Here is a 15,622-nt window from a genome sequence, read left to right as displayed (position 1 = left end):
ATGTCGTGGTTTATCTAGACGACATCCTCATCTTTGCTAATAATCTCGAAGATCATCGTTTCTGGGTAAAAGAGGTTCTTTCCCGTCTTCGTGTCAATCACCTCTATTGTAAATTGGAGAAGTGTGTGTTTGAAGTTAAAACCATTCCGTTTCTAGGTTACATTGTGTCCGGTTCCGGACTAGAGATGGATCCTGAGAAACTCCAAGCAATCCAGAATTGGCCTATACCCTTAAGCCTCAAAGGGGTCCAGAGGTTCTTAGGGTTCGCCAATTATTATAGAAAATTTATACGAGACTTTTCCACCATTGTGGCGCCTATCACTGCATTAACCAAGAAAGGTGCTAATCCGTCCAAGTGGTCCGAGGAAGCTACACAGGCCTTTCACCTTCTGAAGCAACGGTTCATCTCTGCACCAGTTCTGAAACAGCCCGACACCGACTCTCCTTTTATCTTAGAGGTAGATGCCTCCTCCGTTGGAGTAGGAGCAGTGTTATCCCAGAGGGCCAAAGATGGACAACTACATCCTTGCAGTTTCTTCTCCCGGAAGTTCTCCCCAGCTGAGCGCAACTATGCCATTGGCGATCAGGAGTTGCTAGCCATCAAGCTCGCTCTGGAGGAGTGGAGATACCTGTTGGAGGGAGCTTCCCACTCAATCACCATACTTACCGACCACAAAAATCTTTTATATCTCAAAGGTGCACAATGTCTGAATCCTCGTCAGGCCAGATGGGCACTTTTCTTCTCTAGGTTTGACTTTAAACTCCAGTTCTGTCCGGGTTCTCAGAATCGTAAGGCCGATGCCCTTTCCCGCTCATGGGAGCAAGAAAATGAGTCCGAGTCTGCAGACAAGTATCCTATTATTAATCCGTTGGCATTCTCCACGGTAGGGATGGACTCTACGCCTCCACCAGGGAAAAGTTTTGTTAAGCCAGTTCTAAGGAAGAAGCTCATGCATTGGGCCCATGCTTCCCGTTTTGCTGGACATACAGGCATTCAGAAAACCCTTGAATTTATTTCTAGGTTCTACTGGTGGCCAACTCTGAAGAAGGACGTTATGGAATTTATTGCCTCCTGCCCAAAGTGTGCCCAACACAAAGTCTCCCGCCAGTCGCCTGCGGGGCAACTGGTTCCATTATCTGTTCCCCGTCGACCTTGGACCCATTTGTCGATGGACTTTGTTTCCGATCTACCTATCTGCAACAAGTTTAATACCATCTGGGTGGTAGTTGACCGGTTCACCAAGATGGCACATTTCATCCCTCTCACCGGTCTTCCGTCAGCTTCCAAGTTGGCTCAAGTGTTTATACAAGAGATCTTCCGACTTCACGGTCTTCCTGAAGAGATCATCTCGGATCGTGGAGTACAATTTGTAGCCAAATTTTGGCGAAGTTTGTGTCAAGCCCTCCAAGTCAAGTTAAAGTTTTCCACGGCTTACCATCCTCAGACCAATGGTCAAACCGAGAGGGTGAATCAGGACTTGGAGGCCTTCCTCCGTATATATGTGTCTTCCTCTCAAGATGACTGGGTTCAACTCCTTCCTTGGGCCGAGTTCAGCCACAACAATCAATACCATTCCTCATCTTCTTCTACACCATTCTTCATTAATTATGGATTCCACCCTAAAGTCCCAGAATTCCAACCGCTTCCCGCAACTTCTGTTCCAGCAGTGGATGTCACCTTGCGTCAGTTTTCAAATAACTGGAGGAACGTCCGCGCAGCCCTGCTTAAAGCCTCATTCAGGTATAAGAAGTTTGCCGATAGGAAGCGTAGAGCGGTTCCTGCTCTCAAGGTGGGTGATCGTGTGTGGCTGTCCACGAAGAATTTGAGGTTGAGAGTTCCCAGCATGAAATTTGCACCTCGCTACATCGGACCCTTCAAGATTGAACAAGTCATCAATCCTGTTGCCTACAGGTTACAGTTACCATCCTTCTTGAAAATACCCAGGACATTTCATGTTTCTTTGTTGAAACCGCTGATCCTGAATCGGTTTCATTCCGCACTTCCTCCAGCTCCCAAAGTTCAGACTCAACGGGGAGTCGAGTACGAGGTGGCCAAGATTTTGGACTCACGTTTCCGTTACGGTCAGTTACAATACCTCATTGACTGGAAGGGCTATGGTCCTGAAGAACGCTCTTGGACCAATGCCTCAGACGTCCATGCTCCTGCCTTGGTCCGAAATTTCCACGCAAAGTTTCCTTTAAAGCCTAAGAAGTGTCCTGGGGCCACTCCTAAAGGGGGGGGGTGCTGTCACGATCCGGGTATCTGGACGCCATTACTTACCCTTCAGATGCCTCCTAAGGCTGGCTCAGCGTTCCAGGACCGGATCCCGCTGTTCCTGAGTTTCCACATGCAGAATGTCAGAGTGGTGATTTCATCAGCCGCGGCCTCCGCTGTACCCGCGTGGTTAAATGTGCGCTTGTCAGTCTGGCGTCTCCTGTCTCCTGTGGCCGGCGTCGCCATTACTGTTTCAATTCTCACATGGATTACAAACCAAACTTCCCTCCAAGTGTCTGCATGGGCGCAGCCATCTTGGATTTTGTCATCTGATTATTTCCACCAATCTGCTGTCTGTATTGTTGATTTGCATAATTGCCTAGCCAACCCCTTCCTTGCTGCAGGTATAAGTATGCTGTGCCTGAGCAAGGAAGGCGTCAGTGCTTTGGTTGTCTAACCTAGTTCCAGTTTGTCTCTCTCCTGTGGTTGTCTTCCAGGTTCCAGCTCCTGTCTCCAGACTTCTGCTATAGAGACCCGCACCAGCATTCCATCTGCGGTGTAGCCTGACTCTCCGATCCATTCTGGACTCACCTGTTTCCAGCTACAACAATCACCTGCTTCCAGCCCAGCTTCCAGCAGTGTACAGCTTCTCTTAAAGGGCCGGTGTCCTTTCTGCAGTTTACCACTCTCCACCGGTATTATTATTTCACCGCTCTCAAACAATCACCTGCTTCCAGTCCAGCTTCCAGCAGTGTACAGCTTCTCTTAAAGGGCCGGTGTCCTTTTCTGCAGTTTACCACTCTCCACCGGTATTATTATTTCACCGCTCTCAAACTCCAAACTTCATTATTATTTCATCGCTCTCAAGTTCGTTTATTATTTAACTGGTTCCAGCCAGTATCCACTCCGTACCAACAACAGTCTGGTTCCAGCCAGTATCCACAGCAGCCGTTTTACCTTCAGCAGCCCAGCCTTTCCTGGAACATCAGCTGGTACGATCCTGGGTTCTCTCCATTGCTACAGTCAGGCCTGGTAAGGACTTTCCAACTAGAAGATTATAAGAACTGTCTCACACTACCAGTGCCTGTGGCCCTTGCCACCCTGTAGTACCCAGGAATTGTATTTATCCTCTGTTGACTTTTATGTTTCCTTTTACTGCTGCTGTGTTACGGAGTTTGTCATAATAAACATCATTGACTTTTATCCTGGTTGTCGTGGTCACGCCTTCGGGCAGTTATTCTACATGTTACTTACATGTCTAGGGGTCTGATACAACCTCCCAGGTTCCGTTACATCTCAGCCCCTACAACTGAGGCTGCCTTCCGTCAGCTCAGGCCCTCAGTTGTGACATCCAGCTTGTAACCTAGGGAAACAATTTCTATTGCCCAGGGATCCACCTGTGAGTGGTCCCAGATGTGGCTGAAAATTCGAAGACGTGCCCCCACTGGGGCGGACTCCCTTAGTGGAGCCCCAGCGTCATGCAGTGGATTTTGTAGAGGCAGGGGAGGACTTCTGTTCCTGGGAACTAGCTGTGTTGTGCAGCTTTTCCCCTCTACCCTTACCTCTGGCAAGAAAGGACGATCCACGTACTTTCTTGTATCTATTTGATCGAAAGGACTGCATTTGATAATGCGGTGCTTTTTTAGGTTGTGAGGGAATATAAGGTAAAAAAATTAGATTTGCCAGCCGTAGCAGTGGAGACCAGGTCCGAGAGACCTTACCCAAACAATTCCTCACCCCTGTAAGGTAAAACTTCCATATGCCTTTTTGAGTCGGCATCACCTGTCCATTGTCGGGTCCAAAGGACTCTTCTAGCCGAGATCGACATAGCGTTGATTCTCGAACCCAATAGACCAATGTCTCTTTGTGCATCTCTCATATATAAGACAGCATCTTTTATATGTCCTAGGGTCAATAGGATGGTATCCTTATCCAGGGTATCAATTTCCGCTGATAAGGTATCTGTCCATGCTGCTACAGCACTACACACCCATGCCGACGCAATAGCCGGTCTGAGTAAGGTACCTGAATGTGTATAAATGGACTTCAGGGTAACCTCCTGCTTGCGATCAGCGGGATCCCTGAGGGTAGACGTATCCTGGGAAGGCAGCGCTACCTTTTTGGATAAGCGTGTCAAAGCTTTGTTCACCCTAGGGGATGATTCCCACCGTATCCTGTCCGTTGGCGGGAAAGGATACGCCATAAGAATCCTTTTGGGAATCTGCAGTTTCTTGTCTGAAGATTCCCAAGCTTTCTCACATAACTCGTTCAGCTCATGTGAGGGGGGAAAAGTTACCTCAGTTTTCTTTCCCTTATACATGTGTACCCGCGTGTCAGGGACAGGGGGTCCTCTGTGATATGCAAAACATCTTTTATTGCAATAATCATATATCGAATACTTTTAGCCTCCTTTGGCTGTAATTTTGCATCATCATATTCGACACTGGAGTCAGAATCCGTGTCAGTATCCGTGTCAACTATTTGGGATAGTGGGCGCTTTTGGGACCCCGAAGGTCCCTGCGACATAGGTACAGGCATGGGTTGACTCCCTGACTGTTGCCTAGCTTCAGCTTTATCCAATCTTTTGTGCAATAAATTTACATTGGCACTTAAAACATTCCATATATCCATCCAGTCAGGTGTCGGCGCCGTCGACGGCGACACCACATTCATTTGCTCCTCCTCCTCCTCCCTCGAAAAGCCTTCTACCTCAGACATGTCGACACACACGTACCGACACACCACACACTCAGGGAACCCTCTTATCTGAGGACAGTTCCCCCACAAGGCCCTTAGGAGAGACAGAGAGAGAGTATGCCAGCACACACCCGGCGCTATAATAACCCAGGACAAAAACACAATATTTATGTTTACCCAGATAGCGCTTTTATACTCAATGCGCCAATTATGTGCCTCCCCTCTACTTTAAAACCCTTTTGTCACCGTGATCTAAGCAGGGGAGAGTCCGGGGAGCTTCCTCTCAGTGGTGCTGTGCAGAAAAAATGGCACTGGTGAGTGCTGAGGGAGAAGCCCGCCCCCTCGGCGGCGGGCTTCTGTCCCACTCTAAAATACAAAACTTTGGCGGGGGCTCGTAGGTATATCTTTGCCAGGAGAGGTTTATGTTATGCACACCAGTGCCTGCAGGAAAGTACTGGTGTCAGGACTGTTATGCACTCCAGTGCCTGCAGGAATGTACTGGTGTTTGAACTGTTATGCAAAACAAATGGACTTACAGACAGACTGGGGAATATGACATAACGTACACAGAAGGTGATAGGGTAACAAAATACACACAAAGTGAACAGAGAAGCCCAGAGGCTAAGGAACTGGGTATCTCCCTTGTATTAGAACTGCTCAGATGAGAAAAGCAAGATGTTGTGTTTTAATACGTAGAGAACCCGAAATGCTGTTGCTAAGGGCAACAGCAAAACCCTAAAGGGTTACCAACGGGTGTGGCAGTAAACTCCTTGGTCAGAGATGGAATGATAGACACAAGGAGAGTCTCCACAATCCTAATTCTCACTTGCAGTGCACAGGTTCAGCTTACTGCCACTAAACTGACCCCTGACACCTAGCAAAGTGAGACAGGATTAGACAGGCAAGTCTTAGAATACAGCCGCAAACTTGCTAAGTTCACAGAGTAGTAACAGAACCCCAGCAAGCTAAACGACTGACTCCAGTCTTACTGCTAGGTCTGGATTGGCAGAGTGTAATACCAAATCCCCAGGCCTATTTGCAGTAAGCAACAAACAAATACAAAGCTACACAGTACTGGCTAACTTTCAGAAACTGACTAACCAACAAAGATTCAGCAGCATCTGCTTACCCTGAGAAGAGGCCTTATAAAGCAGGTGCTGTCCACGCCCCACTCAGACCTCACAGACTGTGAGCACAAAAACCAGCACCGGATCCCCTGCCATGCACAGAGCCTATAACCACTGCACAGCAAAAGACCCGAACCGGAGTATCAGCTGCGCTCAGGTCACTCCGCTAGCACTTGTCTCCCGGTTGCCATGACGACGTAGCAGCACAGGGCAGGAGACCCTAACAGTACCCCCCCTCTGACGAGGGGTCAAAGAACCCCTACCACCGGGTTTATCGGGGAACTGCGAGAAGAAAGAGCGTATCAGTCTGGGGGCATGAAGATCACAACTGCGCACCCACGACCGCTCCTCCGGGCCATACCCCTTCCAGTGCACCAAAAATGACAGCCGACCCCGAACCACCTTGGAGTCAAGAATCCTTTCAACAACAAACTCCCTCTGGCCACGTATCAGAAGAGGGGAAGGTCTTCCACTGGAAGAAGGATTACTAATCGCCCGTTTTAAAAGGGAACAATGAAATGTTTTATTGATACCCAAAGAACGGGGCAGATCTAACTGAAATGCCACCGGATTGATAACCCTGGTGATCTTATAAGGGCCGATGAACCGGGGGCCTAACTTATGAGATGGCTGTCTCAACTTCAAATTCTTGGTAGACAACCAGACGAAGTCTCCTAATTTGAAGCTGCAGGGTCTTTTCCGCTTATCAAAAACCCTTTTGGTCACTAATGACACAGACACAAGGGCTTTCTTCACTTTCCGCCAAATACCTCTAAGGACCGAAACCACAGAGGAACCACCAGGCGTGGAGTCCAGGGGGTCAAAAGAATTGGCCTTAGGATGATGCCCATACACACAAAGGAAGGGAGAGATCCCTGTAGCAGAGTGAGCCGCGTTGTTATAGGCAAACTCCGCCATGGACAGATGAGCAACCCAGTCAGTCTGACACTTGGAGACATAACACCTGAGGAACTGCTCCAAGGACTGGTTCACCCTTTCAGTCTGCCCATTAGACTGCGGATGGTAGCCCGACGACAAGCTGACAGAAATCTGGAGATCGGAACAAAATGCCCTCCAGAATTTGGCCACAAACTGGGATCCGCGGTCAGAGACCACATCAAGTGGCAACCCGTGGAGACGCACAACATGCAGCATAAATAATTCAGACAGGCGTCTGGCCGATGGCAGCCCAACCAGTGGAACGAAGTGCGCCATCTTCGAAAACCTGTCAACGACAACCCAGATGGCTGTCATCCCCGAGGATTTGGGCAAGTCCACCACAAAATCCATTGAAATGTGGGTCCATGGCTTAGATGGGATAGAGAGTGGATGTAATGGGCCAACAGGAACCCCTCTAGGAGTCTTATTTCGGGCACAGATGTCACATGCCCGAACCCACTGATCCACATCCTTAGCCACCGAGGGCCACCACACCGCCCTAGATAGCAACTCCCGAGTTCTGGCAATACCCGGGTGACCTGCAGACTTCTTGGCATGGAATTCCAGGAACACTCGCTGTCTTAACCTAGGAGGCACAAACAAAAGACCTACCGGAAGGTCTGGAGGAGCCTGCTCCTGTGCTCTAAGGACTAATGATAAGAGGTCCTGGGTAATGCCCACTTTAATACATGATGGGGAAACAATGGGCAACGGCTCCTCGGTGGTCTCCTGGATTGGAGCAAAACTCTGCGAGAGCGCATCAGCCTTGATGTTTTTTGACCCAGGGCGATATGTTATCAAAAAATTAAAGCGAGCAAAAAACAAAGCCCATCGTGCCTGCCTGGCATTGAGACGCTTCGCTGACTCTAAATATGCCAGATTCTTATGGTCAGTGAGAATTGAGACCACAAACTTAGCCCCCTCAAGCCAGTGTCTCCACTCCTCGAGTGCATCCTTAATAGCCAACAATTCCCGGTTACCCACGTCATAATTCATCTCGGCAGGCGAAAATTTACGGGAAAAGTAAGCACAGGGATGAAGGCGATTATCAGACACCCCCATCTGAGAGAGCACTGCCCCAATACCCATCTCAGAGGCATCCACCTCCACCACAAAAGGACGCTCTGGATCTGGGTGTCGCAGCACCTTGGCCGAAACAAATGCCCTTTTGAGACGGGCAAAAGCCGCTTTAGCCTCACAAGACCAGTGAGCAACATCCGCCCCTTTCTTAGTGAGTGCCACCAAGGGCGCCACTATAGACGAAAATCCAGCGATAAATCGTCTATAAAAATTTGCGATAAAGACCGGGTCCCGCGAGCGGGACCCACTTACCACCTCCCAAAGCGCGGCCACGCGATCCTGGAGAGCCCCAGCCGTGTGTGCCTAACATGAAGAAAACCGGAGCCTCCACTGTAGGTACCTGGCAACCAGGGCTCGGGAGTGTACAGCACCGCTGGGGAGGGCTGGAGTTGCAGCAGTGAATGTCACAAGACATTTACCACCGCTGCTGCCCTTGAAGTCTTCACTTTGTACCTCATAAAAAGCTTTTCTCAGGGCTGCTTGGAGCAGCCCCTCTGTTAAGTGCCTGCTTACTGCAGCACCAACGTACAAACTGAGCTCCTGTGCTGGGAGGCGGGGTGATATAGGAGGCAGCGCTGTGCATTCTGGGAACAGTCAAAGCTTTGAGTCTGTTGGTGCCTTGGATCAAGATCCTACTCTACACCCCATTGTCCAGACTTGTGGAGCCCAGTGTACTCCGCAGCAGAAAGTATGGTATATGGTGTGTGTGTGTGTGTGTGTGTGTGTGTGTGTGTGTGTGTGTGTGTGTGTGTGTGTATATGTATATATATATATATATATACATACATACAGTATGGCATATTGTGTACACAGTGTAGTGTGTATATATAGTATAAGCAGGGGGGATGTGTGGCAGGATTAGGATACAGAATGGTATATGGTGTATATATACAGTATATGGTGTGGTGTATACACAGTAGTGTATACTGTATATAGTATATGGGGGGGAAGTGTGGAGGAGGAGGAGGAGGATACAGTATGGTATATATATACAGTATATGGTTTTTACAGTGTAGTGTATACATTATATAGTATATGGGGGTAAGTGTGTGAGGAGGAGGAGGAGGATACAGAATGGTATATGGTGTATATATACAGTCAGAGCCGGTTCTTGGCCTTGTGGCGCCCCGGGCAAAGTATAGGGGCGTGGCTTCAAATGGGGGCGTGGTCAGTTACGCCCGCATTTGTGCCCCCTGTAGCGCCGCTGAAAGAAAAGAAAAAAAATATATATATACTTACTATCTCCGTTCCTGATCCAGACCGCTGCAGACCTCCTCCGCCGGCGCCGCGCCACTCTTCTCCTCTCCTCTCCTTGATCAGCATAGACACTAGAGGTCAATTATGACCCATAGTGTCTGTGCCACTATGCTGTGCGCGATGATGTCATCGCGCACCGCACAGCAAAGGTCCTCTCCATGAAGGGAAACTAGACCGTAGCATCTAGTTTCCCTTCATGGAGAGGACCTTTGCTGCGCACCGCACAACAAAGGTCTTCTCCTTGAAGGGAAACTAGACTGTAGCATCTGGTTCCCTTCAAAGCGGGGGGCACAGCAGGGCACTGCGGGGGGCACAGTGGTGGATCTTGGCGTGGTGCGGCGCCCTCCGGAAGGCGGCACCCCGGGCAAAAGTCCTGCTTGCCGGTGGCAAGATCCGCTACTGTACACAGTATATGGTGTGGTGTATACCAGTGACGTGCGGTGGGGCGAGGCAGGTGAGGCAGAGCCTTTCCTGTCATACTAATTTTTGTGCCAGAGGTTTGACTGTATAAAGTATATTAAAAATACAAAGAATATGTTTGAAATATCTTCTTTGCATTATTCTAATTATTTTTATAGCCAAAACTCTGGAGTAAAAAGTCTATGGCAGGTGAGGCAGTGACAATCTTTTCCGCACATCTCTGTTCAAAACTCACTAAATTTACAGGAGTTTATACTGTTGCACCTGTGTATAATGACCAGATGTACCCTATGGCTCATATATTGTGTGTAAATCTAGCTCTGGTGCTAGCCAGTGCCTCCTAAGCCATTTAGCTCACCGCACGTCCCTGGTGTATACAGTGTAGTGTATATATAGTATATGGGGGGAGTGTGTAAGGAGGAGGAGGATACAGTATGGTATTTGTTGTATATATACGTTATATGGGCCCTCATTCCGAGTTGATCGTAGCTGTGCTAAATTTAGCACAGCTGCGACCATTCACACTGACATGCGGGGGGACGCCCAGCACAGGGCTAGTCCACCCCGTATGTCAGTGCCGCCCCCCCGCACAGCGGCGATGCCTTTGCACTTCAAGAGTAGCCCCCGGACAGCGCAGCTTTAGTGTGCTGGCCGGGAGCTACTCGTCGCTCCCCGGCCCGCAGCGGCTGCGTATGACGTCATGCAGCTGCTGCGAGCCGCTCCCCGCACAGTCCGGCCTCGCCTGCTTTGGCCGGACCGCACCCACGAAACGGCGGTTGAACGCCGCCGTTCCGCCCCCTCCCGCCCAGCGACTGTCTCTACCAGTCAATCAGGCAGAGGCGATCACAGCCCAGCTACGGCCTTCGGCCGTCTGGCATGTGCCGGCGCCCTACGTCGCCGGCGCATGCGCAGTGGGTAACCGTTTGCTGGGCTGCGATAAAAAGCAGCGAGCGAATGGGTCAGAATGACCCCCATGGTGTGGTATGTATACAGTGTAATGTATCTATAGTATATGGGGGGGGGGGCGAGAGTGTAAGGAGGAGGATGAAGGAGGAGGAGGATACAGAATGGTATATGGTGTATATATACAGTATGGTATATGGTGTAACAGTGTAGTGTATATATAGTATATGGAGGGGGAAGTGTGTAAGGAGGAGGAGGATACAGTATGATATATGGTGTGTATATATACAGTATATGGTGTGGTGTGTGTACAGTGTAATGTATATATAGTATATTGGGGGGAGGTGTGTAAGGAGGAGGATACAGAATGGTATATGGTGTGGTGTGTATACAGTGTAGTGTATATATAGTATATGGGGGGAGTGTGTAAGGAGGAGAAGGATACAGTATGGTATATATATACAGTATATGGTGTGGTGTGTATACAGTGCAGTGTATAATAAGAATTTACTCACCGGTAATTATATTTCTCGTAGCCCGTAGTGGATGCTGGGGACTCCGTAAGGACCATGGGGAATAGACAGGCTCCGCAGGAGACTGGGCACTCTAAAAGAAAGATTAGGTACTATCTTGTGTGCACTGGCTCCTCCCTCTATGCCCCTCCTCCAGACCTCAGTTAGGGAAACTGTGCCCGGAAGAGCTGACACTACAAGGAAAGGATTTTGGAATCCAGGGTAAGACTCATACCAGCCACACCAATCACACCGTACAACTTGTGATACTATACCCAGTTAACAGTATGAACAACAACTGAGCCTCATTCAACGGATGGCTCATAACAAGAACCCTTTAGTTAAGCAATAACTATATACACGTATTGCAGAAGAAGTCCGCACTTGGGACGGGCGCCCAGCATCCACTACGGACTACGAGAAATAGAATTACCAGTGAGTAAATTCTTATTTTCTCTGACGTCCAAGTGGATGCTGGGGACTCCGTAAGGACCATGGGGATTATACCAAAGCTCCCAAACGGGCGGGAGAGTGCGGATGACTCTGCAGCACCGAATGAGCAAACTCAAGGTCCTCCTCAGCCAGGGTATCAAACTTGTAGAACTTAGCAAAGGTGTTTGAACCCGACCAAGTAGCTGCTCGGCAAAGCTGTAAAGCCGAGACCCCTCGGGCAGCCGCCCAAGACGAGCCCACCTTCCTTGTGGAATGGGCTTTCACTGATTTTGGATGCGGCAATCCAGCCGCAGAATGAGCCTGCTGAATCGTGTTACAGATCCAGCGAGCAATAGTTTGCTTTGAAGCAGGGGCACCCAGCTTGTTGGGTGCATACAGGATAAACAACGAGTCAGTCTTCCTGACTCTAGCCGTTCTGGTTACATAAATCTTCAAAGCCCGGACTACGTCCAGCAACTTGGATTCCTCCAAGTCACGAGTAACCGCAGGCACCACAATAGGTTGGTTCAAATGAAATGATGATACCACCTTTGGGAGAAATTGGGGACGAGTCCGCAATTCCGCCCTGTCCATATGGAAGATCAGATAGGGGCTTTTACATGATAAAGCCGCCAATTCTGACACACGCCTAGCCGATGCTAAGGCCAACAGCATGACCACTTTCCACATGAGGTATCTTAGCTCCACGGTCTTAAGTGGCCCAAACCAGTGGGATTTCAGGAAATCCAACACAACGTTAAGATCCCAAGGTGCCACTGGTGGCACAAAAGGAGGCTGAATATGCAGCACTCCCTTTACAAATGTCTGAACCTCAGGCAGTGAAGCCAGTTCTTTTTGAAAGAAAATGGATAGGGCCGAAATCTGGACCTTTATGGACCCTAATTTGAGGCCCATAGTCACTCCTGACTGTAGGAAGTGCAGAAATCGACCCAACTGGAATTCCTCTGTAGGGGCCTTCCTGGCCTCACACCAAGCAACATATTTTCGCCATATGCGGTGATAATGCTTTGCTGTCACATCCTTCCTAGCTTTTATCAGCGTAGGAATTCCTTCCCCGGGATACCCTTTTCCGCTAGGATCCGGCGTTCAACCGCCATGCCGTCAAACGCAGTAGCGGTAAGTCTTGGAACAGACAGGGCCCCTGTTGCAACAAGTCCTGTCTGAGAGGCATAGGCCATGGATCCCCTGTGATCATCTCTTGTAGCTCTGGGTAGCAAGTCCATATTGGCCAATCCGGAACGATGAGAATTGTTCTCACTCCTCTTCTTCTTACTATTCTCAGCACCTTGGGTATGAGAGGAAGAGGAGGAAACACATAGACCGACTGGAACACCCACGGTGTTACCAGTGCGTCCACAGCTATCGCCTGAGGGTCCCTTGATCTGGCGCAATATCTTTTTATCTTTTTGTTTAAGCGGGACGCCATCATGTCCACCTGTGGCCGTTCCCACCGATTTGCAATCTGCTCGAAGACTTCTTGATGAAGTCCCCACTCTCCCGGGTGGAGGTCGTGCCTGCTGAGGAAGTCTGCTTCCCAGTTGTCCACTCCCGGAATGAACACTGCTGACAGTGCTTGTACGTGATTCTCCGCCCAACGAAGAATCCTGGTGGCTTCCGCCATTGCCACCCTGCTTCTTGTGCCGCCCTGGCGGTTTACATGGGCGACTGCCGTGATGTTGTCTGACTGAATCAGCACTGGTTGGTCTCGAAGCAGGGGCTCCGCTTGACTCAGGGCATTGTATATGGCCCTTAATTCCAGTATGTTTATGTGCAGACAAGTCTCCTGACTTGACCACAGGCCTTGGAAGTTTCTTCCCTGATTGACTGCCCCCCATCTGCGGAGGCTTGCATCCATGGTCACCAGGACCCAGTCCTGTATGCCGAACCTGCGGCCCTGGAGAAGATGAGCACTCTGCAGCCACCACAGAAGAGACACCCTGGTCCTTGGGGACAGGGTGATCAGGTGATGCATCTGAAGATGCGATCCGGACCACTTGTCCAACAGATCCCACTGAAAGATCCTGGCATGGAACCTGCCGAAAGGAATGGCTTCGTAAGACGCTACCATCTTTCCCAGGATTCGCGTGCAGTGATGCACCGACACCTGTTTTGGTTTCAGGAGGTCCCTGACCAGAATCACCAACTCCTGAGCCTTCTCCTCCGGGAGAAACACCTTCTTCTGTTCTGTGTCCAGAATCATACCCAGGAAGGGCAGAAGCGTTGTAGGAATCAGCTGCGACTTTGGAATATTCCGAATCTAGCCGTGCCGTAGCAACACTTCCTGAGAGTGTGCTACGCTGATCAACAACTGCTCCCTGGACCTCGCCTTTATGAGGAGATCGTCCAAGTACGGGATAACTGTAACTCCTTTGATAATGACAGTCCTGTACCACAAACCTGAGGTACTCCTGGTGAGGTGGATAAATGGGGACATGCAAGTACGCATCCTTGATGTCCAGAGATACCATAAAATCTCCCTCTTCCAGGCTTGCAATGACCGCTCTGAGCGATTCCATTTTGAACTTGAACTTTTTCATGTAGATGTTCAAGGATTTTAAATTTAGAATGGGTCTTACCGAACCGTCCGGTTTCGGTACCACAAACAGTGTGGAATAGTAACCCTTTCCCTGCTGAAGGGGGGGTACCATTATTATCACTTGCTGGAGGTACAGCTTGTGAATTGCCGCCAGGACTACCTCCCTCTCCGTGGGAGAAGCTGGCAAGGCAGATTTTAGGTAACGGTGAGGGGGGGTCACTTCGAACTCCAGCTTGTATCCCTGCGATACAATCTGTATAGCCCAAGGATCCACCTGTGAGCTAACCCACTGATTGCTGAAGTGTCAGAGACGTGCCCCCACCGCTCCTGTCTCCGCCTGTGGAGCCCCAGCGTCATGCGGTGGACTTAGTGGAAGCCGGGGAGGACTTTTGTTCCTGGGAACTAGCTGCATGGTGCAGCTTCTTTCCTCTACCCCAGCCTCTGGCAAGAAAGGATGCACCCCTGACTTTATTGCTCTTCTGAGAACGAAAGGACTGCATTTGGTAATACGGTGCTTTCTTAGGCTGTGAGGAAACCTGTGGCAATAAAGTCGACTTTCCAGCTGTCGCTGTGGAAACAAGGTCCGATAGACCGTCCCCAAACAACTCCTCACCCTTATAAGGAAAAACCTCCATGTCCATTGCCGAGTCCATAAGACCCTCCTGGCAGAAATGGACATTGCATTTATTCTAGAGCCCAGCAGGCAAATGTCCCTCTGGGCAGCCCGCATATACAAGACGACATCTTTAATATGGCCAAGGGTCAGCAATACGGTATCCCTGTCCAGGGTATCTAACTCCTCTGACAGAGTATCTGTCCATGCTGCTACAGCACTGCACATCCAGGCTGAAGCAATAGCCGGTCTCAGTAGAGTACCACAGTGTGTATACACTGACTTCAAGATACCTTCCTGCTTTCTATCCGCAGGCTCCTTTAGAGCGGCCGTATCCTGAGACGGCAAGGCCACCCTCTTAGACAAGCGCGTCAGCGCCTTGTCAACCCTAGGGGAGGATTCCCAGCGTAACCTATCCGTTGGCGGGAATGGGTACGCCATTAGTATTCCCTTGGGAATCACCACTTTCTTATCAGGGGATGACCACGCTTCTTCACATAACTCATTTAATTCATGTGATGGGGGGAAAGTCACTGGCTGCTTTTTCTCCCCAAACATATTTACCCTCTTGTCAGGGACAGGGTCAACCTCTGAAATGTGTAATACATTTTTCATTGCAATAATCATGTATCGGATGGCCTTGGTCATTTTAGGCTGTAATTGTGCCTCATCATCGTCGACACTGGAGTCGGACTCCGTGTCGGCATCCGTGTCAACCAACTGAGATAATGGGCGTTTTTGAGACCCTGACGGCCTCTGAGGCGCCTGATCAGGCCCGGGTTGAGGGCCCGGCTATCCCCCGGCTGCAACATCATCAAACCTTTTGTGTAATGAGTTTACATTGTCATTTAAGACCTTCCATATATCCAT

The sequence above is a fragment of the Pseudophryne corroboree genome, chromosome 11 (genome assembly GCF_028390025.1).
Source record: "Pseudophryne corroboree isolate aPseCor3 chromosome 11, aPseCor3.hap2, whole genome shotgun sequence".
Classification (NCBI taxonomy): Eukaryota; Metazoa; Chordata; class Amphibia; order Anura; family Myobatrachidae; genus Pseudophryne; species Pseudophryne corroboree.
This window is presented reverse-complemented; position numbering follows the sequence as displayed.